Source organism: Triticum aestivum, chromosome 4A, assembly GCF_018294505.1.
Source record: "Triticum aestivum cultivar Chinese Spring chromosome 4A, IWGSC CS RefSeq v2.1, whole genome shotgun sequence".
Taxonomy (NCBI): domain Eukaryota; kingdom Viridiplantae; phylum Streptophyta; class Magnoliopsida; order Poales; family Poaceae; genus Triticum; species Triticum aestivum.
The window spans coordinates 620,459,662-620,484,042 of record NC_057803.1 but is presented as its reverse complement, the minus strand read 5'-3'; the positions used below and the strand labels follow the sequence as shown (position 1 = coordinate 620,484,042).

General features: G+C 47.0%; 1 pseudogene; it reads left to right on the top strand.

Annotated features, from left to right (window-relative positions):
• Positions 1-476: 476 nt before the first annotated feature.
• On the top strand, positions 477-23,645 carry LOC123087647 (probable ion channel POLLUX; annotated as a pseudogene).
• Positions 23,646-24,381: the final 736 nt, after the last annotated feature.

Here is a 24,381-nt window from a genome sequence, read left to right as displayed (position 1 = left end):
GTGGAGGAGGAGGACATGGCGAGCTCGTGGATTGAAAACGATGGATGCTAGATGTATAGGAAGAGGTAGGCTCTGTATACCATGTGAAGATTGGCTTAAGCGTCTTGCCTCGTTGGAGGGACGCGCTGCGTGTTTATATAACAGGGGCGCACCTCCCTGGATATAGCGCATACAATTGGTTGGATTACAACTTGTGAACCAAGGAAAGAGAGGGAGAGATAAGGCTGCGGTTACAGAAGGATAGATATCGATCCTAACAACCTAGCCGGAGCTACATACTACGTTACAATATATGTCACGTTACAATATGTTTAACACGCTGCTGGATGTCTGTTATATATTACTCATCGACTGGAAAATATAGTTCCTTTTTAGCCACTTGAACTATAACAATTCTGCTCATTGCGCTACCAAGTTGGCGTGTTGTCATTTGTCAATTATTGCTTCGGTGGAGTATATTGTAAAGGTACAGACAGAGGTGGTTTTTCTTCCCCGTCTACATCTCAATCAATCTGACACTGGTTTTGCGCGTTGTCCTCTCTAACACCCTCCTCTGCCTTCTCTTTCTGCTCATACGAGCCGGTGGAAGCATCCGGGATTAAGGTCTCATCTGCATTCGTACATACTCTTCTTCCCCCTCCGGAAGGTCCCTCTCCAGGTTAGTCGAGGACTCGAGGTGCATGCTTCTAGGGAATAGCTAGTTATAAGGATTTATCTGTCATCCCTCTACGGTCGATTTGTGTTGAAGAAAGCTGCTAGCTTTTTCCCTTTCCTTTTGTTTTCCTTCGATTTATTTGTTCTTGCTCTTGTTAGCTAGTTGTTACGGGTTCTATTTCTTGTTAATTAGCTTGCTGCTGCTTTAGCCACGAAGAAATGAAGAAGTTTTCAGTTAGCTAGCTAGGTACGCAGTATGCTGCGCATCTCCCCCCATTGTATCTTGACATACGCATATAACCAAAATTTAGCAATCACGGTTATGGATAAATTTGTCTTGTGAAGTGAAATGTTTAGTCTGTTCTAATAGTATTTACAGTGATACGGAGAAACGTGCCAAACAGGCTGTCTTTGCAGACCAGTTAGCCTGTTAAATATGATAGAGGCTGCCGTCCGGAACAATATTTCAATAGAAATGGACTAAGGAGCCTCGTGACTGTGCTGTGCTCTGACCAGAGTTGGTGCAGCTGTCCTTGCATTATTACGATTCCTGTACGTGGTTAGCAGAAGTATCCTTAATGAAACTGCCTGGCACACATCGCCATGCCAGATTGGACGGCAAATAGGGGTGGAGGGTTCCCTCTTCTCTCAAACTTTGAACCTGGAGGAGAAATATTGCAGTGCATCCCTATTGATTTCGATTTCTTAATTTTCAATCGACAGCGGCTTATGATCGTCTTGCACTTGTATTTTCCTCCACTGTGCCTCCGCCAATGACCACCTCTCACTTGCCCACCTACTCCGCCTGGAAAATATAGTTCTTTTCTGGTCACTTGAACTATAACAATTCTGCAATTAATTATCTCCAAGTTGTCGCTGCAAGCCATTGCTCCGTTAGTTGTCCGTTCTTTTAGCGGTACCAAGTTGGCGTCTTGTCAATTATGGCTTCGATGGAGTATATTGTAAAGGTACAGACAGAGGTGGTTTTTCTTCCAGGTCTGCATCGCAATCAATCACAACTTGTTTTGCGTGTCCTCCTCTCTAACACCCTCCGCTTACTTCTCTCTCTGCTCATGCAAGCCGGTGGAAGCATCCTACATAGGGGATTAAGGTCTCATTTCAATTCGTACATGCTCTTATTCCCCCTTCAGAAGGGCGCTCTCCAGGTTAGTCCAGGACTTGAGGTGCTAGCTTGCGTTCTACCGAATAGCTAGCTACTAATGATTCCTCTGTTAATCATTCTACCGAATTAGCTGGCTACTAAGGATTCCTCTGTTAACCCTTTATCCTTTTGGTCGATTTTTGTTGAAGAAAGCTGCTCGCTGGCTGCTTCCATTTCTTTAGTTTTCTTCAATTATCAGCTCTTGAGCTTGCTAGCTCGTTGTAATAGTATGAATTTTATTTCTTGTTAGTTAGCTAGCTTGCTGCTGCTTTAGCCACGAACAAATGAAGAAGTTTTTAGTTAGCTAGGTAGGTATGCTGCACATCTCAGCAAGTAGGTCAATATGAGATTATCTAAGCTCCTGAGTTAGTGTTTGTAAAAAGAACAGGGTATGTACCCACATGTATATATTCCCTTCTAAGTTAGAAACATGTCTATTACTCCCACTGTTCCTAAATATAAGTCTTTTTAGAAATTCCAATGTGGACTATATACGGATGTATATAGACATATTTTAGAATGTAGATTCACTCATTTTACTCCGTATATAGTCCGTATTGGAATCTCTAGAAAGACTTATATTTAGGAATGGAGGGAGTATTTGTGAAAGTTATGCATTCAACCTTTCAGCTCATCAATTTGAAACAATTTCTGTCTTATTCGATCGATGGGACATGGATACTCGTCCTAACCAGCAGGAGATATAGGATACAATGGAGAGCAATTTAGTGGATACAACTCCAACGTCAAGGGAGTTTACACTCGACTTCTTACGACATATTACGAATAATCTTTCTGAGGACCGCATAATTGGGAAGGGTGGGTTTGCAGTAGTTTACAAGGTGCGATTGTAAATTGAATTTTCTATTTTCTTAACTGATCTGCTACTGCGAACTTCAAGTACCCACACATGTGCCATATGAACAAGAAATATTTAACAGGGAGTATTGGACAACGGGGAAGAGATTGCCCTGAAGAAGCTTACTCACATAGGGCCTGAAGACACGAAATTTGCAGATGAGTTCAATAACATTATTAGGGCCCATCATCAAAATATCATACAGTATGTTGGCTACTGCTATCATCCAGGCAACTGGATGAAGCTCGATGAAAAATATATCTTTGCTCATGAGCCAATAAGAATTCTCTGCTTTGAATATTTGCATGGTGGAGACCTTGAGAGGCACCTTTCTGGTATGACCGTGCTCTACTTAGACTATCTTATTTTGCATGAAAAGAAACAGTATATCTAATTTTCAATCAATCACTTGACGTATTTGAGTATATTTCATGTTTATGTCAACATATGAGCAGCCATGCGGACTTGATTGGCAGACATGTTACAAAATAATTAAGGGAGTGTGTTCCGGTTTAAATTATCTTCATAGCGTAAATATTTACCATCTAGACTTAAACCAGCAAATATACTGCTGGACAACAACATGATGCCGAAAATAGGAGATTTTGGTATATCAAGAATCTTCCCTTCAGCAAAAACCATTACCACGGCAACAGGAACATTGATAGGGACAATGTGAGTTGGTACCTTATGAGAAGTAAGCAATTCCAATATAACTTTGTTGCAAATTAATTGGATATGATACCATGCAGGGGATTCATGCCACCGGAATATATTAACGAAAACATAATCTCACAAAAATATGATGTGTTCAGTTTGGGTGCCGTAATCCTACAAATAATGGCAGGACGCCAGAGTTATCGCGATTGTGGACGTGATCCTTCTGAAACATTCATTGAGCTTGTAAGAAAAAAAATAGTTTCTTGCTCATGCATACTCTTATTTTCACACATTTATTTTTCTTCTTATTATTTCTCGTTACATGTATGCAGCATGTCAACACTTTATTTGAATTTTTCAGGTATGTGAAAAATGGCGAAAAAAGCTACATCCAACAATGTCACCACACTCATGCCAACAAGTTAATGCATGCATTGGAATAGCTTTAAGATGTCTCGAGGATGACCGACAGAAAAGGCCCACCACAAGGGAGATAGCCACTGAGCTTAATAGGATTGATATGGGAAACTTATCACTGACGGAGGAGGTCGTCAATGAACTTAATCTGATTGATACTGAATTTTGTTCACTTACAGATAAGGTACTGAAAGTTTGGTGATATTTTTACTCTAGATACTAAAACTTGAACAAAAATAGTTACATAGTGAAAGTCTTTTTTTCTTGCATATTGGAGTATTAGGGTTTTTTGTGTTTATAGATATACTCGATCTCTACCGGTTTATAAGGCAAAACCGTATTTCATAGATAGTTGGATCTGTAATATAATTTCTCAGCACAACATTTTCCTGGATAAATAAATCATGAATTGTTACCCTCTTTTTTTGGCCAATGATCGTCAATTGTTATTCAGGCCAACCAACTCTTTTGAGAGTATGCCAATAGTGTACAGTAAACGCCAAAAATACCATTTCAAGTTTGCCACCTATATATTTTTTGGTTGGTGTGCTAGTAGTGTTGTTCCGTGCAATCCCTGATCACTAAAATGTGTTTTACATACCCCTATTATTTTCGCCAAGTATAGAATACAAAATTTCAAACAGTACTGCTCTAGGAGGGGGGCATCAACGGTGGACTAAAGCTCTACAATTATTTTTGTTATAGGCTACTAACTTACAAAGCAGGGTGGCATTGGCCTATAACCATTACAAGAACTCAGGTAAGCATCTCATTAAAGAAAGGTTTTTGCTTGGGTCGCCTATTAAGAAAAGTTTGATGATTTCAATATGAGTCAATCGTTGGAATTTGAAATAGTATCACCAATCATCACTACAAAACCATCAAGTTGAAAAACAAAGGTGTCATGTCGCTCTTACGCGCCGAGCTAGAGAGCTAAGCATTGTGAAAAGAGTTATTCCTTTCACCCTGCGATGAATGAGTAACACACCTCCTGATCCTCACGATTTAATAAAATCATCAACGTAATAACACAGAAAATATACATCCAATGGATCCTGCAGGCGTGGTGCAAGCAGTGACGGGTTGGGTGAGGCGCACCCAGAGCCGGGGTTGAGCTGGCTCAATGAATGGACTTGGATGTAGAATATCTTATTCTACACTGAGAGTGCTATAATTATGCATAACACAATATTCTTCGGCTGCAACTGCAAACCTGTTAGAGCTTGGGTATTTATAGATGACCTTCTGGGGCAAAGAACAGGAAGCTCAGATTGCCATCACCAAAGGATTATGGGGCTGTTTGGTTCTAGGCCTAGGAGTGCCACACTTTGCCATACAATATTACCAAACTTGTCTAAGGTTAGTTCTTCAAAATGAGAGCCACAAGTTGGCAAGCCTAAGGGAATCTTACCATACTTTTTGAGTGCATGAAATTTGGGACCCAAGTGTGGCTTGCCTAAGATGTGGTTTGAACCAAACACACATCTAAGTTGGTCAAACTTGCCTAAGAGCATCTCCAGCCGCGCCCCAAACAAGGCCCCCCAGGCGATTTTTCGGCCGCCGGCGCCGAAAAATCGGCCCAGTCGCGCCCCCAAAGGCCCTTTTTTCGCCGGCTCGGGCCAAAATTGACGCGGCGGACGCCGGCCGAACCCTGCGCGCTGGGGGGTGCTTGGGGGCGCCGGCTGAATCGTTTTTGGCGCGAAAATCGGCGGGCTCTCCTTGGCAGAGACTCGGCTCTTCTCGCCGCTTCGTCGTCCTCATCGCCTCGGTTCCCGTGGCGGAATCAATGCCAAAGCTGCCACGCGCAGCCGCGCCGGTCAGCCTTCTCCATTGATGCCTCACGGGCGGCGCAGTGAAGACGGGACGACGCGCGTCCCTCGCGCGCCACGCGTACACACGGCGGCCATGCGTATGGGCGGCGCCTCCGCCTATATAAGCCGCCCCCAGCGCGCCGGTGACACACAGACTCTCCACCGCCGACGCCCTCGTTCCTCGACACCCCCGTTCCTCCCTCTCTTCTCGCCGTTTCCAGTTCAACCGTGGCCGAGTGCTTTCCAGGCGATGGCGCGGCGGTGAACGGCTTCGGCCGCCGCCACCTTCACGAGGACGAAACTCAGCTCCTCTATGAGGCCGAGTACCCGGTCCCTCCGGACATGCGGGTGCCCGGGGCATGGAGGATCAGCGCCGGCAGAGTACCCCGCTCCCCCGTCCTTCTCCCGCCGGCGTGGGAGCTCATGGACACCGAGGCGCATGGATCCGTGGGCGTCCTCCTCCTCGTCTGGCCGCTCGTCCGGCTCTCCCTGCCTCCGCCCCGTCAAGCCGGAGCCCCAGGACACGCCAGTCAGCCAGCGCACCTGCAGCTCCGGCGTCCGCATCGCCGACTCCTCCGCCACATCTGGCCGCCTCGTCCTCCATCAGGCCGAAGGTGGAGCCTGGCCTTTCCGCGTAGTACGAGGCCATTGTCCGGCGCGGCTTCTCCGACGAGGCCGCCCTAAAGTGGGCGCGGGACGACTACCTCCACGACGAGATGGTCCGGTGATGTAGGGTGGAACCCTAGATGGCCGATCTTTCAGGAAAGGAGCGGATCCCTACGGTGGACACGAAGAACACAAGGGGAAAAATGAGGGGAGACAAGAAATAGATCACACATGCGCTAGATCGATGAACACAAAGAGATACACGATGATCCAAGGTCAGCAAAGGACGATACAAAGTAACCGGTTCTTCTCCTAGAAGGAGGTCTTGATGGGGCCACCCAAGAGGGGGTCTTGAATCCAAGAGGATCTTCTCCGTAGAGGGGCCGCGGTCACTCTCGAAGAGATGATCCGGTATGGATGAGCAAAGCTCTATCTCACATATCAGCTAAACCAATGCTAACGCTAGAAAGGAGAAGGGGGAGGTCTATTTATAGTCTAGTACAAGTTGGGACGAGTTGGAGGGGTACATGGGCCCTTGGCCCGTTCACTGTGCGCAAATAGGCGCCGGATGTCCGGGCTGGGGGCCGGATGTCCGGGGCTTCGCGAGGCGCTGGATGTCCGGGGCTCGGGCCGGATGTCCGGGCTGAAGTGCAAAACTTCTGTGGTCTCTGGTTAGGCGAGGCCGGATTTCCGGGCTGGTGGCCGGATGTCCGGGGCTTCGTGGGAGGCCGGATGTCCGGGGCTTGGGGGCCGGATGTCCGGGCCCTGTAGATTTTCTGTGGCTGGTCTGCTGCTCTGTTGGCATGTCTCCAGCGGCCGGATGTCCGGGGCTGGGGGCCGGATGTCCGGGCCCTGGAGCTGTCTTTGTCTCCTTCCGGTAGTTCTTTTCATCCATGTACTTGGCGGCTTGTCCGTCTTCACGTGCATCTTCGGGAGGCTCCTCTTGACACCTGATCTTGCATAGCATATCGGACTTAGGTAGTAACCATGTCTCGAGTGGATCATATGTGATATCACCAAGGAAGGAAGTCACCTCGTTCTCGAGAGCTCTAGCTCGTGCTCATGTCATGGGTCCTCTAGGCTCTTGATGCGACGATGGTAGGTCCATGGGGATGATCATGGGTTCCCCCGCATCATCTCCCCTCCCTTGGGAAAGATCCGACCTCGGATCGAAATCCTCATCACCATGGTACGGGGAGAGATCTTTGATGTTGAAGATGTCGCTCAAGGAGTACTTGTCGCGTGGGATGCCAATCTTTTATGCATTGTTGTTGTAGCGTGCAAGCACCTTGAAGGGTCCATCCGCTCAGGGTAGTAGCTTGGACTTGCGTTCATTGGGGAAGCGATCCTTGCGAAGGTGTAGCCACACAAGATCTCCAACATGGAACATCATGTGTTGCTTGTTGATGTTGAGCTTGGTCGCGAGTCGTTGTACTTGGCGCTCGATGGTGTTCCTTGTATCTTCATGCATCTTCTTGAGGAAGTTTGCTCTGGCACTCGCGTCCATGTTTGTGCGCTCTTGAAGCGGTAGAGGTAGAATGTCCAATGGGGACAATGGGTTGAAGCCATAGACGACCTCGAAGGGGGACTTGCTGGTGGTTGAGTGTCTTGCTCGGTTGTAGGCATACTCGGCGATGGGTAGGCACTCTTCCCACTCCTTGATGTTCTTCTTTATCAACACACGTAGTAGGGTGGAGAGCGTACGGTTGGTCACCTCCGTTTGGCCATCGGTTTGTGGATGGTATGCCGAAGAGAACAAGAGCTTGATTCTGAGCTTGGTGCACAAGGTCTTCCAAAAGTAACTCAAGAACTTGACGTCGCGGTCCGAGACAATTGTCTTTGGCACTCCATGAAGGCGCAAAATTTCCCTACAAAACAAATTTGCAACATGTGAAGCATCGTCTATCTTGTTGCAAGGAATCAAATGAGCCATTTTGGAGAAACGGTCCACAACAACAAAAACGGAATCCTTGCCATTTCTAGTTCTAGGCAAACCACGCACAAAGTCCATGCTAATATCTTCCCATGGTTGATACGGAATTGGAAGCGGCATATAGAGGCCATGAGATTGGGCTTTAGACTTAGCTTTGCGACATGTAGAACATCGGTTGGTGAAGCGATTGACGTCACGGTGCATCTTGGGCCAAAAGTAATTCTTGGAGAGCATAGCAAATGTCTTGTCGTGTCCAAAGTGTCCCATGAGTCCGCCTCCATGAGATTCCTGTAAAAGCAACAAACGAAAAGAGGACTCGGGGATGCAAAGTTTGTTAGCTCTCATAAGATATCCCTCTTTGATGTAGTATCGATTCCAAGAAGTATGCGTCAAACACTTGGCATAGGGAATAGCAAATGTAGGATCATGCTCATACAAGTCTTTGATATGCTCAAAACCAATGACATTCAACTCAAGTGTAGTGACAAGCATGCATATATGGGAAAGCGCGTCCGCCACAACATTTTCTTTGCCCTTAATGTACTTGATGACATAAGGAAATGACTCAATAAATTCACTCCATTTAGCATGACGCTTGTTTAACTTAGTTTGACCCTTAAGGTATTTAAGTGTTTCATGGTCGGTATGGATGATGAACTCATGTGAGCGAAGGTAATGTTCCCATTCATGTAAAACTCGCACTAAAGCATATAGCTCTTTGTCATAGATCGGGTAATTGAGTTGCGCTCCGAATAGTTTCTCACTAAAATATGCAATGGGACGCTTCTCTTGCGTTAACACACCTCCTATGCCATTACCACTAGCATCGCAATGAATTTCGAAAGGTTTGTCAAAGTTGGGTAATGCAAGCACGGGAGCATGAGTAAGCAAATTCTTAAGCTCATTGAAAGCAATATCTTGAGATGTTCCCCAAACAAACGGTGCATTTTTCTTACTCAAAGCATGCAAAGGTGAAGCAATGGTACTAAAATCTTTCACAAATCTACGGTAGAAACCGGCTAAACCAAGAAAACTACGCACTTGTTGCAAATTGGTTGGTTGGGGCCAAGTTTTAATAGCATTGATCTTAGTTTCATCAACATGAACACCCTTAGAAGAAACTACGAAACCCAAGAAAACAAGCTTGTCAACACCAAATAGGCATTTTTCCATATTAGCATAAAGTTGCTCTTTTCGAAAAGTTTGTAGAATGGTGCGAAGGTGGGTGACATGCTCTTTGAGAGATTTGCTAAACACAAGGATATCATCAAAGTAGACAACAACAAATTCACCAATGTAAGGGCGAAACACGTAATGCATAAGACGCATGAAAGTACCGGGTGCTTCCGATAAACCCATAGGCATGACTAACCACTCATATAGACCGAACTTTGTTTTGAAAGCGGTTTTCCATTCATCACCCTCTTGTATGCGGATTTGACAGTAACCACTTTTAAGATCAATTTTGGAAAAGATAGTGGAACCGCTAAGTTCATCAAGCATATCATCAAGGCGTGGAATGGGGTACCTATATCTAACAGTGATAGCATTGATAGGTCTACAATCGGAGCACATGCGAAAGCTACCGTCACGTTTTGGCACAAGGATGACCGGTACGGCACAAGGACTTAAACTTTCACGCACATGTCCATGGTCTATGAGATGCTTTACTTGCCTTTGTATTTCTTTGGTTTCTTCGGGGTTGACGCGGTATGGAGCTTTGTTGGGAAGCGGCGCTCCGGGGATGAGATCAATTCGGTGCTCAATGCCTCGTAGTGGAGGTAGACCCGGAGGTAGCTCATCGAGGAAAACATCTTGGAATTCCTGCAATAGAGAAGATAACACCAAAGGTAGATCGTAAGAGTTGTTAGCTTTTGTGACCTCGTCCTTGCACAATAGGACATAGTGTAGGACACTTGATGGGTTCTCACACACTTCTCTCATCTCACGTTTGGTGGCAAAGAGAACTAAGTTTTTCTTGTCGCTCATCGTGGAGGCAGTCAATTTGGGCTTGTGGCGCTCACTCTCTTTTCGGTGGTTCGCTCTCTCACTATTCTCTCCACGATGGGTGTTTTGCTTGTCGGCGAGCACTTGGCTTGGAGACATAGGGCGTAGCACAAACTCCTTCCCTTTCATCTTGAAGCTATAGTGATTTGTACGCCCATTGTGAATGACACCTCGGTCAAATTGCCATGGCCGTCCAAGGAGGAGGTGGCACACGGTCATCGGAAGGACATCACACTCCAAAGTGTCTTCATAGGTGCCGATCTTGAAAGAGACTTGTACTCTATGCTCGACTTGTATGGTGCCGGTGTCGCTTAGCCATTGAACCTTGTATGGGTGAGGATGCTTCATCTTGACCAATTGGAGCTTGGAACAAAGTTCTTCACTTGCTAAGTTGTGAAAACTACCTCCATCGATGATGACCTTGACGGAACGTCCATTGATGCTGGCCTTTGTGTGGAAGATATGGCATCTTTGATCTTCGTCTTGTTGATGTTGAAGAGCCAAGACCTTGGAGACAACAAGAGCGGGACTTGAGTCTTCATCGCAAAAGACTTGGTCATCTTCATCTTCATTGTTCACTTGTCGGTGCATGGCCACTTGCTCAAGAGCTTCCATTTCTCCTTCGCTCATGGAGTCGTAGGTTCCGTCGTCGTTGAGGATCATGGTGCGCTTGTTTGTGCACTCGAAGGACTTGTGGCCTCGGCCTCCGCATGTGAAGCATTTGATAGAACTTGTCTTGACAGTCTCATCGGGTGGAGTAGATGATGATGAAGCTTTCTTGAAGTTGCTTGTAGTAGGAGGACGACTTGTGCTTGTCGAAACTTTCTTGTAACTTGACTTGTCGCCGTTGCTTGTAGAGGGCTTGGTTGAGGTAGAAGGTGTTTGAGTCGTCGAAGCTTGATTGTTGGAGAGGCCATAGGACTTGGATGAGAACTTGGCGTACTTGAAGTCGTCTTGTAGTTGTCATTCCGCTTTGGTAGCTTGGTGCACTAGCTCGATGAGGTTCGAGTATGGTTGGAAGTCGGCGATTTTCTTGATAGGATGATTGAGTCCATTCAAGAACCGTGCCATAGTTTGCTCATCATCTTCTTTGACATTGGCTCGTATCATGGCAATCTCCATTTCCTTGCAGTACTCTTCAACGCTCTTGGTTCCTTGTTTGAGTTGTTGAAATTTCTTGAAGAGGTCGCGGTTGTAGTAGTTTGGCATGAATCGTGCTCTCATGACATCCTTCATTTGTCTCCAAGTGGTGACGGGTGGTTCACCTCTTGCCGCTCGGCGCTCAATGATTTGTTCCCACCAAATGAGTACGTAGTCTTGGAATTCTAGGGATGCCATTGCGATCTTCTTCTCTTCTTCGTAGTTGTGCAAGCGGAAGATTTTGTCAACCTTCAATGCCCATGAGATGTACTCTTCGGGGTCATTGCTTCCATTGAACTTTGGCATGGTGAACTTTAGCTTGCCGTATCGTTGCTCTTCATTGTGTTGGGGTCGGGGATGATGATGCCCATGTCGTTGACGATTGACATTGTTATCGTGCTCTTGGCGAAGAGGATTGTTGACCTCATGTTGCTCTTGGCGAGGAGGGTTGTCAACCTCATGTTGCTCTCAGCGATGATTGTGTCCATTGTCTTCTTGCTCTCGATGGACTTGACGTTCTTGTCTTGCTTGAGAGGGAGCTTGTCTATCTTGACGAGGAGCTTGTCGATGCACGCGGTCTTGGTAAATTCGTTCTTGAGCTTCATCGCGAAGTGCTTCTTGATGGAGACGAGCTTGTCGGCCTCGATTGGCTACGGCACGACTTGAGTCATGAAGGGCACGTTGCGCCTCAAGTGCTTGAGCTTCACGGAGTTGTTGTTGTTGGCGCTCCGCCTCGGCGTCTTGTGCATCTTGATGTTGTCGCGCTCGCTCCTCTTGTTCTTGTTGTCGTTGGCGTTGCTGTTCTTGTGCTTGTGCGAAAGCGTCTTGGTTTTGGCAATGTCGATGCTCTTAAGAGTCGGTGTCGTGTAGAGGATTGCGATTAGCTTGACGGTCTTGACGCGCGGCATGACGAAGAGTGTTCGATGTCGGTGTACTTGAACCGGAGATGGTTTCGTCGGAGTGTCGACTTGAGCGCCTCCTTCTTGACAAAGACGAAGTAGAAGAACGGAGAAACAAGGTACGAATCTCGTCCATTCTTGCGTCATTCTCAAGCTTGTGTTCGTCGAGCTTGTTGTCGAAGTAATCCCTTGTACGATGCTCGGATTGACGTAGGTCGGTGGCGAGGTTGTCGATGCGGCCGCCCAAAGCAAGTTGTTCTTGATGCAAAGCTCGTTGTGCACCAAATAGTTGAGTCTTGGTGACAAAGGAAGACATGTCGTCGTCTTGCTCCAAGAAAAGTGGGTTGGTAGAAGTGCTTGGCCTATCCATCATTCCAAACAAAGATATGTGAGTGGGAGAAAGGGAAGAACCAATATCCAATGTACCTTGACCGATGTTGACAATGGATCAAAGATGACTCCAATGTGTAGCAAGGAAATAGCACAATTGGTACCAATTCTTGTCGGTTCTCACACCTACAGAAGTAAAGCTTATGGTGGAGCTCGGTTAGGATGGTGGCACAAAATTTGATGCAATTGTAAGTGAGACTCAATAATGTTGGAAAAAATTCACAAATTTGGAAATGCAACAAATAGACCAATAGCAAGATATGGTACACGGAAACACACACGCAAATGAATAAGATGGGGTTATGCAACCAAGGATGAGCCAAAATGTGGAATTCACCAAGATGCTCTTGTTGCACAACACTAGAGAGACGCTAGCACAATTGCACAATAGGCGGATACGAACTTGTGCACGACCTACTAAGCAAAAATGCAACGACTTCTATCCCAAGTATGCTATATGTATGATGTTCCTATGCGTTGAACCAAGATGATCAAGTATGACAATCTTAATGTTGTATGATGCTATGGTTCTTGCTTATAAGCTCTTTGCTTATCTTTCCTCTTTTGCTTAAAAGCTTGTTTGGCTCTTTGATGTTTGAGCTCTTTTCTTATGCAATGCTTCACGAACCAAGATAGCAATTGTGTATGCGACAACAACTTTGTGACACAAGTGATGATGCCAAGAGATGCAACACAATGATGGTATGTATTCTATGGGAAGTGTGAACACTAATGTGCACAAGTCATGTTGCCGGCAATACTCAAAGGCTAGTCTCGATGGGTAAGTGACGCAAAAGTAAGGCCATGGGGTTATCAATGCAATTGCAAAAGAGTATGATGATATCACAATACCAAGTTGATATCCAAGGTGAAGGTGATACCAAAGTAATGTAGCCATTCGTAGTGGTCCTTGGCGAAGATGAGCGGTGGTGATGTTGATATTGAACCGTACCTAGATAGCCGAAACACAAAAGGACACGGAAACCACAACTCAAATTCTCAAAGCAAAATTTGGCAAAATTGTCGGAGTTGGTAGCGGGAAAGGCTATGGTGGTGCTATGCGGAAGTGGTGGAGGTATGCGGAAGTGTATGTGGCACCGGGACAAAATTTGGTGAGAGTTAGGCGGGAAAAGGATGGTGGATGGGTGGTTTTGCTGCCAGGGGCCGGATGTCCGGGGGTGATGGCCAGATGTCCGGGCTCTGGATCAGTGGATGAACTAGAAGAACACCGCGTGGAGAGGTCAAATCGGGGCAAAATGCGGAAGATTTGGTGGATGGAAATTGGGGAAAAGGTGGGGGAATGCTAGATCTACCTGCAACACACGAAATCCAACAAAACTTCATCACACCAACAAATCACAAAAAAAAATTTGGGGCTATTTTTTTGGGGCAATTTTTGGATTAGGACGAAAAACAACAAAATAAGCTAGAAAACAAAGAGAGGGAACTCCAAAATCGTGATCAACGTGGCTCATGATACCAAGATGATGTAGGGTGGAACCCTAGATGGCCGATCCTTCATGAAAGGAGCGGATCCCTACGGTGGACACGAAGAACACAAGGGGAAAAACGAGGGGAGACGCGAGAGAAACACTCAACCAACAAGAAATAGATCACACATGCGCTAGATCGATGAACACAAAGAGATACACGATGATCCAAGGTCAGCAAAGGACGATACAAAGTAACCGGTTCTTCTCCTAGAAGGAGGTCTTGATGGGGCCACCCAAGAGGGGGTCTTGAATCCAAGAGGATCTTCTCCGTAGAGGGGCCACGGTCACTCTCGAAGAGACGATCCGGTATGGATGAGAAAAGCTCTATCTCACATATGAGCTAAACCAATGCTAACCCTAGAAAGGAGAAGGGAGAGGTCTATTTATAGTCTAGTACAAGTTGGGACGAGTTGGAGGGGTACATGGGCCCTTGGCCCGTTCACTGTGCGCAGACAGCCGCCGGATGTCCAGGCTGGGGGCCGGATGTCTGGGGCTTCGCGAGGCGCCGGATGTCCGGGGCTCGGGCCGGATGTCCGGGCTGAAGTGCAAAACTTCTGTGGTCTCTGGTTAGGCGAGGCCGGATTTCCGGGCTGGTGGCCGGATGTCCGGGGCTTCGTGGGAGGCCGGATGTCCGGGGCTTGGGGGCCGGATGTCCGGGCCCTGTAGATTTTCTGTGGCTGGTCTGCTGCTGTGTTGGCATGTCTCCAGCGGCCGGATGTCCGGGGCTGGGGTCCGGATGTCCGGGCCCTGGAGCTGTCTTCGTCTCCTTCCGGTGGTTCTCTTCATCCATGGACTTGGCGGCTTGTCCGTCTTCACGTGCATCTTCGGGAGGCTCCTCTTGACACCTGATCATGCATAGCATATCGGACTTAGGTAGTAACCATGTCTCGAGTGGATCATATGTGATATCACTAAGGAAGGAAGTCACCTCGTTCTCGAGAGCTCTAGCTCGTGCTCGTGTCATGGGTCCTCTAGGCTCTTGATGCGACGATGGTAGGTCCATGGGGATGATCATGGGATGCTCCGCATCATCCGGCAGCGCCGAGCCCTGGAGGAGATAGCCGCCCGCAAGCGTGGGCACGAGGACGAGAACGACGTGGTGATCCTCGACAGCGACGAGGACGGGGACGCCCCCGGACCGTCCAACCCGCCGCGCCAACCTGGGGAGGGGGGCAGCAGGGACGGCGGCCGCGGAGGAGGCGACGACAACGACGGCGGCGGCGGCGGCGGCGGCGGTGACTACACCCAGTTCGACAGGCTCCTCGGCATGTAGAGCTTCAAGGGCGGCGGGCGGCGGGCGGCGAGGAACGGCGAGGGCGACAACGGGCCTAGTAGCCTTTTTTTCTTATTTTGTAAAATATTTTAAATATGTATGAACTCGCCGAAGTTTGTGCCCTGTTTGCGCCTTGTTTGTGTCGAATTTTAGTTTTCAAAAAAATCGTGGGTGCCGCGACTGGGGAGCATCACGCCCCCAGCACGCGGTTTGCGCCGGTGCGTCCTCAGGGTGCGATTTTTAGCGCCTCCTGGAGGGCCAACGGCTGGAGATGCTCTAACCTTAGGTGTGGTAACCTTTGGCAAACTTAGTCTCAAACCAAACAGTCCCTATGTATCCAATATGAACTGCTTCTTTTGCAGTGTCATTGTTGTGGTAAAACAGGGACGCTACAAAAGAAAAGGAAAGTTCTAGCTATGCTACCATATACCTACACGTGCTATCCTCACTGTTTGTTGGCGTTGTGACTCTCACAGCCGCCCCACCACGATCAAGCTCTCTGCAGTGACGGAAAACCAAAGACCTCTGAACCCAGCCATCCATGCCAACCTCCTAAAACATATGTGGAAAGTCTGAACATGTAACTAGTTACAGTAATAACACAAATTCCCAGACGGCAAGGCAGGGCCTTGGTCACCCTTTAGATTCACATTATTGCTCAAAACTTTATATCACAAACTTGCCTAAAACAAAATAAGTCCTAAAATGAATTTAAAATTTGCATTAGCATTTCAAAAGTATACCTTAAAGGGCTGGTTAGCTTGGGGGGGGGGGGGGGGGGGGCGGAGCGGGAATTTGGGGGGGGGGGGGGGGGGGGGGGGGGGGGGGGAGCATAGCTCGTGGTAGGGACCATTGCTTGTCATCCCAAAGAGGGGATGAGACAACCGTGCGAAATCAGGCAGGGTATCACCGTGACAAAGCTCGGGTAGGGGACCACGCTTGCTTCTACCCGCGATGCAACAATCACGCACACATAATTTTCGATGGTGTTGTAAGTGATATGGCGGCCTAGAGAAGGAGATCTGCCATGCGATCTAAGATCCAACAAGATTGATGGCAAATTGCCATAGATGTGGAGTAAGACCTAGCGAGAGGAGAGTATGCAGGCAGAGGTAAAAATGGCTGAGGAATGAAAATGCTAACTAAGCTCCTTACATGCTACCTAGGTCTTCTTTGGAGATAACATTACCTAAGACAAGAGACCTAATGTGGTGGTTGTGTAAATATAGTCGGTAAGCATCTACAACTTCCCAGGCCCGGTCATGAGATTTTAGGGGCCCGGGGCAGGATGAGAATATGGGGCTCTTTTAGACTTAAAGATTCTTATATACAAAGTCTTTGATGATCGTATCAATAGAAAGAGAATTAGAGATACGTCTTCTCTAAAATGGCGTTGTCACGCCGACAAATGGGTGGTGTCCAGTCTCCTATGGGTGCGGCGGCATGGAGCTGGTCATGGGGCGTATTTGACTAGGGTACACGAGAGATCATGTGTTGGTCGGAGGCAATCAGGTAGGGAGTGATCACCCGGGAGATCACGTCGAATTGCCATTACCCTCCTACGAGCCCAATTGCACACACGTGTGGTTGGCGGAGGTCAAATTATATGTTTGGTACGGTGAAACTAATTGCATAAAGAGAACATTCTATGACATAAATCTTTAATCAGCTAATACCAGTCGTGTCTTCAGGCTTTGCTATCGCTGAGGTATGTATACGTATGATCGGCCTATCGTTGAACATCTGTGATGCTTCTGACTACTCTCTGCCATCATACTTTAGTTCGCTACTCTTCTTTTTACCTTCATCCGGGTTTTTGGGCCTATTATATTTTTGGTCAAACTTTGACCATTTAAATAATGAAAATATATAATGTATGTGTACAAAAAATATTTTATTGTATTTATATTTCTTTACTCCTAATGTCTCAGTTCGTAGTCTTCGCGGTTAATTTTCATCCCACCTATTATGGGTTTTTTTCGTCCTCCCTCCCACCTCCCAGCGATTCCCCCTGAACCGACGAGCGGCAAAAATAACTCAAAGACCACCTAGCGATGCCTCTACGTACTCCCCTCGCAAGCAACAGAACCAGACGAAAAAAAAATCTACGAAGAAAAACCAGCGAAAAAAACGGGCACGACCCGCACGCACAACTCGCATTCGTCCCTGCGCTACCTATACATCCTTTCGCCGCCGCCCTCCCATCGATCCGTCGTCGATCCCTGCGCTACCTACATCCTTTCGCCGCCGCCCTCCCATCAAGCCACCTCCGCACTCCCATCAAGCCGCCCTCCTCCTTTCGTCCAAGGCTAGGAGCTTCCCTCCCCAATCCGATCTGAGGGAGAGAGTGCCAGATCCGGCTGGGGGAGCCGCCGTAGAGCCTCCACGTCGGTGGAGCAGCAGCAGCCCGATTGAAGGTGGGTGCCCGAGATCGTCCAGCAGCTCGCCGCACCTAGCAGAGGAGCAGCAGCATCCACCGGCCACACAGCTTGCCTCGCCGCACCGCAAACCATCGAGGGCCGGGGCACCTAGCAGAGGAGCGTGCGGCAAGCTCGTCACCATCCAAGCCCCGGCCCCTTTCTCGCTGTGCCATGGCGGCGGAGGTCGACAGCACCCGGTAGTGCGGGGCGGCGACCTTCCTGGACGACCCCTTCGAGGTGAAATATTCGAGCAGATCGAGACCTAATAACACCGTGCCAATGGCCGCCGCAGCCTCCTCCTCGGCCGCCTGGAAGCGATGGCTTCGCCCCGAGGTAACACCTTTGCTCAATCCTCCTTTTCGTTTCTCCTCGGCTCTCGCTGCTACCAACATCGTTCGTAGATCAGAAACTTCCACCTTTCCTGGAACTTTGATCTGATGACACACCTTTCCTGGAACTTTGATATGATGACACACCTTTCTTTTGGTTTGATTACATGACACACCTTTGATTCATAGCTGGATAAATTGACACAAATTGAGATTTTCTTCGTAAAACCGCCTCCTCCTCCTCCAAGAAAAAAAAGTTAAGGTTCGTGCCTCTCGCCGGCGCCGGCGCAGGTCCGCCTCGTCTCCGTTGGCCTAGGGCCATGGAGGCGCGGTGTATCCTGGCAAGGGCCGGCGGGAGTGCTCTGTTTTTAGTTGTTTTTTCCAATCTTGTTTGGGTTTGTGTCCTACTCAGGAAGGCGAGACGGCGGCGGCTCCCTCAAGATGGAATAAAGGTCTCCCCGCCTAGTCCCCGTTCCGGCGGTGCGCCTAGCATCGTTGGTGGGCGTGTGAAGGTGTGTCTCCGGCAGATATATCTTTGATGGATTTTCTCGGATCTCGTCGTTGTTCGTCCACGTTCGTGTGTCTTCGGTTTGGATCCTTCCGATCTACGTTATTTTTCATCGGCGGCGGTTGCTGTTCTGTGGTGCTGGTCCTATGGGGCCTTAGCACAACGACTTCCCGACTGTCTACTACAATAAATTGTGCCTGGCTCCGGTGATGGAGGGGCGATGACGGCGGCGCGCCTTCGGCTCGCTTTGGTGCTTGTAGTCGTCGCTAGGTGGTCTACGGATCTAGATGTAATTTTTATTTCTGGTGTTCGTTGTACTGCCTTGATTGAAGATGAATAAATTGAAAGTTCTTCTGCAATTTTTTTTTGAGTTTCCCACGTAATTATTTTTGGGACACTTTTGCCCTCGCACCGACTCACCTGCCTGATTCGATCGAGCCAAACACGTCTCGATCAGTACATGCATGTAGAGGCTCCATTCATGCACGAGTACATACGGGAGCTCTACAGTATGAAACTAGGTGATCCTGCTGCATGCCTCCTTCCCGGCGCCTTGCTCCCCGTGGCTCCTTTCCCGCGTGCCGCCACCTCGCTGTCTCCTTCCCATCGCCGGCACACGGCCGCGACGGCGCCGGAGCGTGCCATCGTTGCTAGCTTTTTAGCTGCTCGATGTTGTTGTATGAAGTAGTTCTGTAGACTGTAGGTCTCTGCTTGCTTATTGATGTTGGCTGGAGCCTTCTGTAGCTGCTAGCTGCTGTTGTTTGAAGTAGCATATGGCCAGCAGCAAAATACTAGAACTGTAGCCCTCGCTTGATGGTTGTGGCATGAATTTATGCACAGTTTCGTTCAAAAAATTGACATCATTTTCACCAATTGTTTGACATGATCTCTCTTTATTTTTGTACCATTTTCACATGTCACAAGAATATATATGTGAATCCACAAAAATCTGCTGAATAAGATGCATATGTACGCTTCCAAAGCTGCGACATCTGGCTCCATCAATGCAATCAGCGCGTTCTACTCTGCGTGAAGCCTGCCCAGTAGCTCTCCCGCATCATCATCTCCATGATCTTGGGTTCCTGCACGACTCAACCTCCTGCGTGCACGAGTGAGACGATTAGAGTGAGAGAGGGAGGGAGAGAGAGAGAGATGGGATGCCACCTGTCAGTCGATGAGCGAGGAGGAAGCGGCGGCCGTGCGTCACGGGATGAGATCGAAGCAGGACAGGAGGCGATGGGGAACTGGCAGCACGGCGGCACAGCGAGGTAGGTGCGGGGGAACTGGCAGCGCGGTGTGGGAGGAAGCACGCAGCAGCAGAGGCGGCGGCGCAGGGCTTTCTCTTCCTCCTATGCGTGGCTCCGTCTCATTTGGACTTAGTCGTTTCCTTCGACCAGGAAAGCCTCGATCGAATCAGGCAGCAAATTGGTGCAAGGGCAAAACCGTCCTATAACAAATTACGTGCAGGACTGCGGGTCCATACCTAGAAAAGGAGACAAAAACTTAATTTGTGTCATTTAATCCAGCTATCAATCAAAGATGTGTCAGGTAATCAAATCAAAAGAAAAGTGTGTCATCACATCAAAGTGCCAGGAAAGATGTGTCATATTATCAATTTGCTCCTGATAAAAGGAATCTTCGTGGGTGGATGATCTGTTTTTGTCATCTCCTCTCATGATGAAACACGCGATGATGTGCAGGTGTATCCAATCTTCGCGGCGACTGGCGTGGCCGTTTCCATCTGCGCCGTGCAGCTCATCCGCAACATCACCACCAACCCCGAAGTCAGGTACCAAACCCAACCCAAGCCCTATCTATCTCGTCGGCGATCTGACTTGAACCGCCCACGAAATCTCAAACCGTTGGTTGTCGTTCAGGGTGACCAAGGAGAACAGGGCGGCGGGGATCCGTATGCTAAGTTGCTTGCCCTGGGACAAAGTGAGGTGATAGAGGTCAACCATATACTAATCCTCGGATGGAGCAACAAGCTGGTAATGTTCTGGTGAAAAATTGCTTTAGTATCAATTATAAGTAACAAATCGGTCAGGCAGCAGATAACATAGTAAAGCGTGCTGTGATAAAACCTGACGATCCCCTAGCAGTGCATTTCCGAAGTAGGCTTGTAAGAAATGTTATGCATGCTGACTTGTAGGATTTTATTTTCAAGGATCCAATGCACAAGACTTAATTCTGTATTTTAAATTCCATTTTAGACAAACCAACTTTGGAAGTTAAATGTTGGTCTTTTTTCACCATTTTTAGTCACTTTTTGCACTTCATTTTGTACATTATCCTTCAATCTTACCGAGGGAAGTTGTGCACTGAGCACTGAGGTTGATTTGCTTGCTTGGGTATTGATAAAGACTGAATCAACTGGCTTACTACTTTTTTCACTATGTGGAGCAGGGCTCTCTTCTGAAGCAGCTAGCTATAGCAAATAAAAGCATTGGTGGTGGTGTAGTTGTTGTCCTCGCAGAAAGAAACAAGGAAGAGATGGAGATGGACATAGGAAAGCTAGGATTTGACTTCATGGGAACATCTGTAATATGTAGAAGCGGCAGTCCTCTAATCCTAGCAGATCTAAAGAAGGTACCGAGCTATTCTTCTGATCTTCCAATATGGATACACTCCTCGGATGGTTTCTTTTCATGCTATGTGTTATGCAAATATCTACCTTAAATGCCCTTTCCTCCCCACAGGTTTCTGTTTCCGAAGCACGTGTTATTATTGTTTTAGCACCTGATGAAAATGCAGACCAAGTTAGTGTTTTTTTCTATCCACCTTTACAGTTTTGGGGTTAACAACTCATATAATTATTTGCTCAACGTTCGTTTTCTCCATTCCCCCCAGAGTGATGCACGAGCTTTGCGTCTCGTACTGAGCCTGACTGGAGTAAAAGAGGGCTTAAGGGGGCATATTGTTGTAGAGATGAGTGACCTTGACAATGAACCTTTAGTGAAATTGGTTGGAGGTGAACTAATTGAAACAGTTGTTTCCCATGATGTCATTGGACGTTTGATGATACAGTGTGCACTCCAACCTGGCTTGGCACAGGTATATTTCAATGTAACACTTGGTTCTCCAGTAAGAAAGAAAAGAAACAAAATCTTTGAGCCTGGCATACTAAACTGCAATGTTGTTTGGTCCTGTATTTTTGCCCGGGATGTATCTCCAAGATTGCTAACCCACCATATTCTTTTGCAGATATGGGAGGATATTTTGGGATTTGAAAATGCAGAATTTTGTATAAAAAGATGGCCAAAATTGGATGGCATGCGGTTTGGCGATGTGTTAATCTCATTCCCTAACGCTGTGCCCTGCGGAGTGAAGCTTGCGTCAGCATTTGGAAGTATATTAATGAATCCGGATGATGATTATGTTTTAAGAGAAGGTGATGAGATCCTTGTTATAGCAGAAGATGATGATACTTATGCACCTGCTCCTCTACCAGAGGTTAATTTTCTGAGCTATGCTTAATGTTGTTTAATATTTAGTCTCTTTCTACCAACTATCATCAAGCCAGTCATACTGCCCAGATAAAAAATTCCTATTCACTTTGGTTTTTATTTGATCTATGTTATTTCTTGCCAGCTGCATAAGGGTTTTCTACCTAACGTTCCCACCCCTCCTAAATATCCAGAGAAAATTTTGTTCTGTGGTTGGCGACGTGACATTCACCATATGATAATGGTAAGTTAACCTGCGCATTTTGCCAGGATCGATGTACGCACATTTTGGATATGAATGTTGGTGCTGTTATGTAGGTTCTAGAAGCATTTCTTGCTCCGGGCTCTGAATTGTGGATGTTCAATGAGGTGCCAGAGAAGGCGAGGGAGGCAAAACTGACTGACAGTGGTATGGATATTCTTGGACTAACAAACATTAAACTTGTACACAAAGAAGGGAATGTTGCCATCAGGCGGCACTTAGAAAGCTTGCCTCTTGAGACCTTTGATTCTGTGAGTATATGCCCTATCATAGAGACAAATATAGTACTCTGAATGTTTCTACAATGATTGTTTCATGAAACCGTCAATGTTGTCCAAAATAGTTAATTATCTTGGCTCTCATTTCTTTTACTCTCAGTTTACCTATGCTGAAATACACCCATTGCTAACTTTGAAACCACAGATTTTAATTCTTGCAGATGAGTCGGTGGAGGACTCCGTTGTACAATCGGATTCACGGTCCATAGCTACACTTCTTCTAATTCGTGACATTCAGGTGAGCAACAAGCAGCCTGGCTGTAGCATATATAACTGACAGTGCACAGGTAGATAACCGCTGCATTACTGATGTGTACCTTCTTCTGTAGTCCAGACGTCTTCCATCATCGAAGGAGTCAAAATCACCTCTACATCACAATAGCTTCTCTCACAGCTCATGGATTCAGAAGATGCAACATGCATCGGACAGATCAATAATAATCAGTGAGATACTGGACTCAAGAACTAGAAACCTTGTATCTGTCTCCAAAATCAGCGATTACGTCCTGTCAAATGAACTTGTCAGTATGGCATTAGCAATGGTAGCAGAAGACAAGCAAATCAACAGAGTTCTCCAGGAACTTTTCGCTGAGGAGGTACTATCTCAATTGTGACATAATTTGAATTGTGCTTTAATATTGCTATAACATGCTTTTCCCACAATCTATGTGTACAAGCCACACCTACCAGTTAACAATGACTTGAAGCATCTCTATTTAATGGCGTACCAGATGATAGGTTTTAAAGTTAACTACCCAGTATCCTGCCTTGGATCTGACCCTGGTAATCCTGTGGTACAGGGCAACGAGATGTGCATACGGTCTGCTGAGTTTTACCTGTACGAACAAGAGGAGTTAAGTTTCCTGGACATAATGGTGAGGGCTCGTGAGAGAGACGAGATTGTGATCGGCTATCGGCTTGCAAACACCGATGAGGCAATCATTAATCCAGAGCATAAGTCAGAGATTAAGAAGTGGTCTTTAGACGACATGTTTGTTGTGATCGCGAAAGGTGACTGACTGGTTTTACAATGTCATCTCACTTTTTTTGAAGCACAAGTGTATACTATGATAGTAATAATAGTACAATACTAATCCATGCTAGCTGATAGAAATGATAACCGGGCAAAAGCATATGTGAAAGTACAGTTGGGATCTTATCTCACCCGAGACATTGGCACTGTACATGTCGATTCATGTCGTCTCCGTAGCATTCAGTTCGCCTCAACGTAGATAACTTCGGCGCCCCAGCCTGAGGTTGTTGCTGATGAGTAAATAAGCAGTACAGTGGATCCATGCAGTAGGAATAGCCTGTGATTCATGTTGTATTTTGTAAGCCCGCGGCTAATTATTGAATCCATGATATGCTATATGCCATGATGTGTTGATGTTCAAAGGAAAGAAAGATGACATGCAGTGTATTCTGCGAAGGCTCCTGTAATTCTATCTAAACATAGATGAACAGCGTGCATCTTCGTTTTTTTTACTTTTGCTATGCTATGTTGATGTTCCAGCTTCCAAGAAAGAGGGGCAATGCAGTGTAATGCTATCTAACCATAGTTGTACTTGTGCACAGTGCATCTTGGTTCTTTTACTTTCTCTTTAGACTTAGTAACCTTGGTTGCAAATCAAGCAAGTGTGAAATAGAGCATCTCTGCGCTAGAAGCATATCATCGGAGCTAGGTGCTGGTGCTAGCTCGTTGACTGTCGAGACATTAAAGAAGGTTTGAATCCTGGCATGTCTCTGCAAAGCTTTGAAAGAAAGTCAACTGCCCATGATACTACCAGTTTAGGAGTTGTAGCTGTAGGTGGTCGTGCTTGCGATCATCACAGCA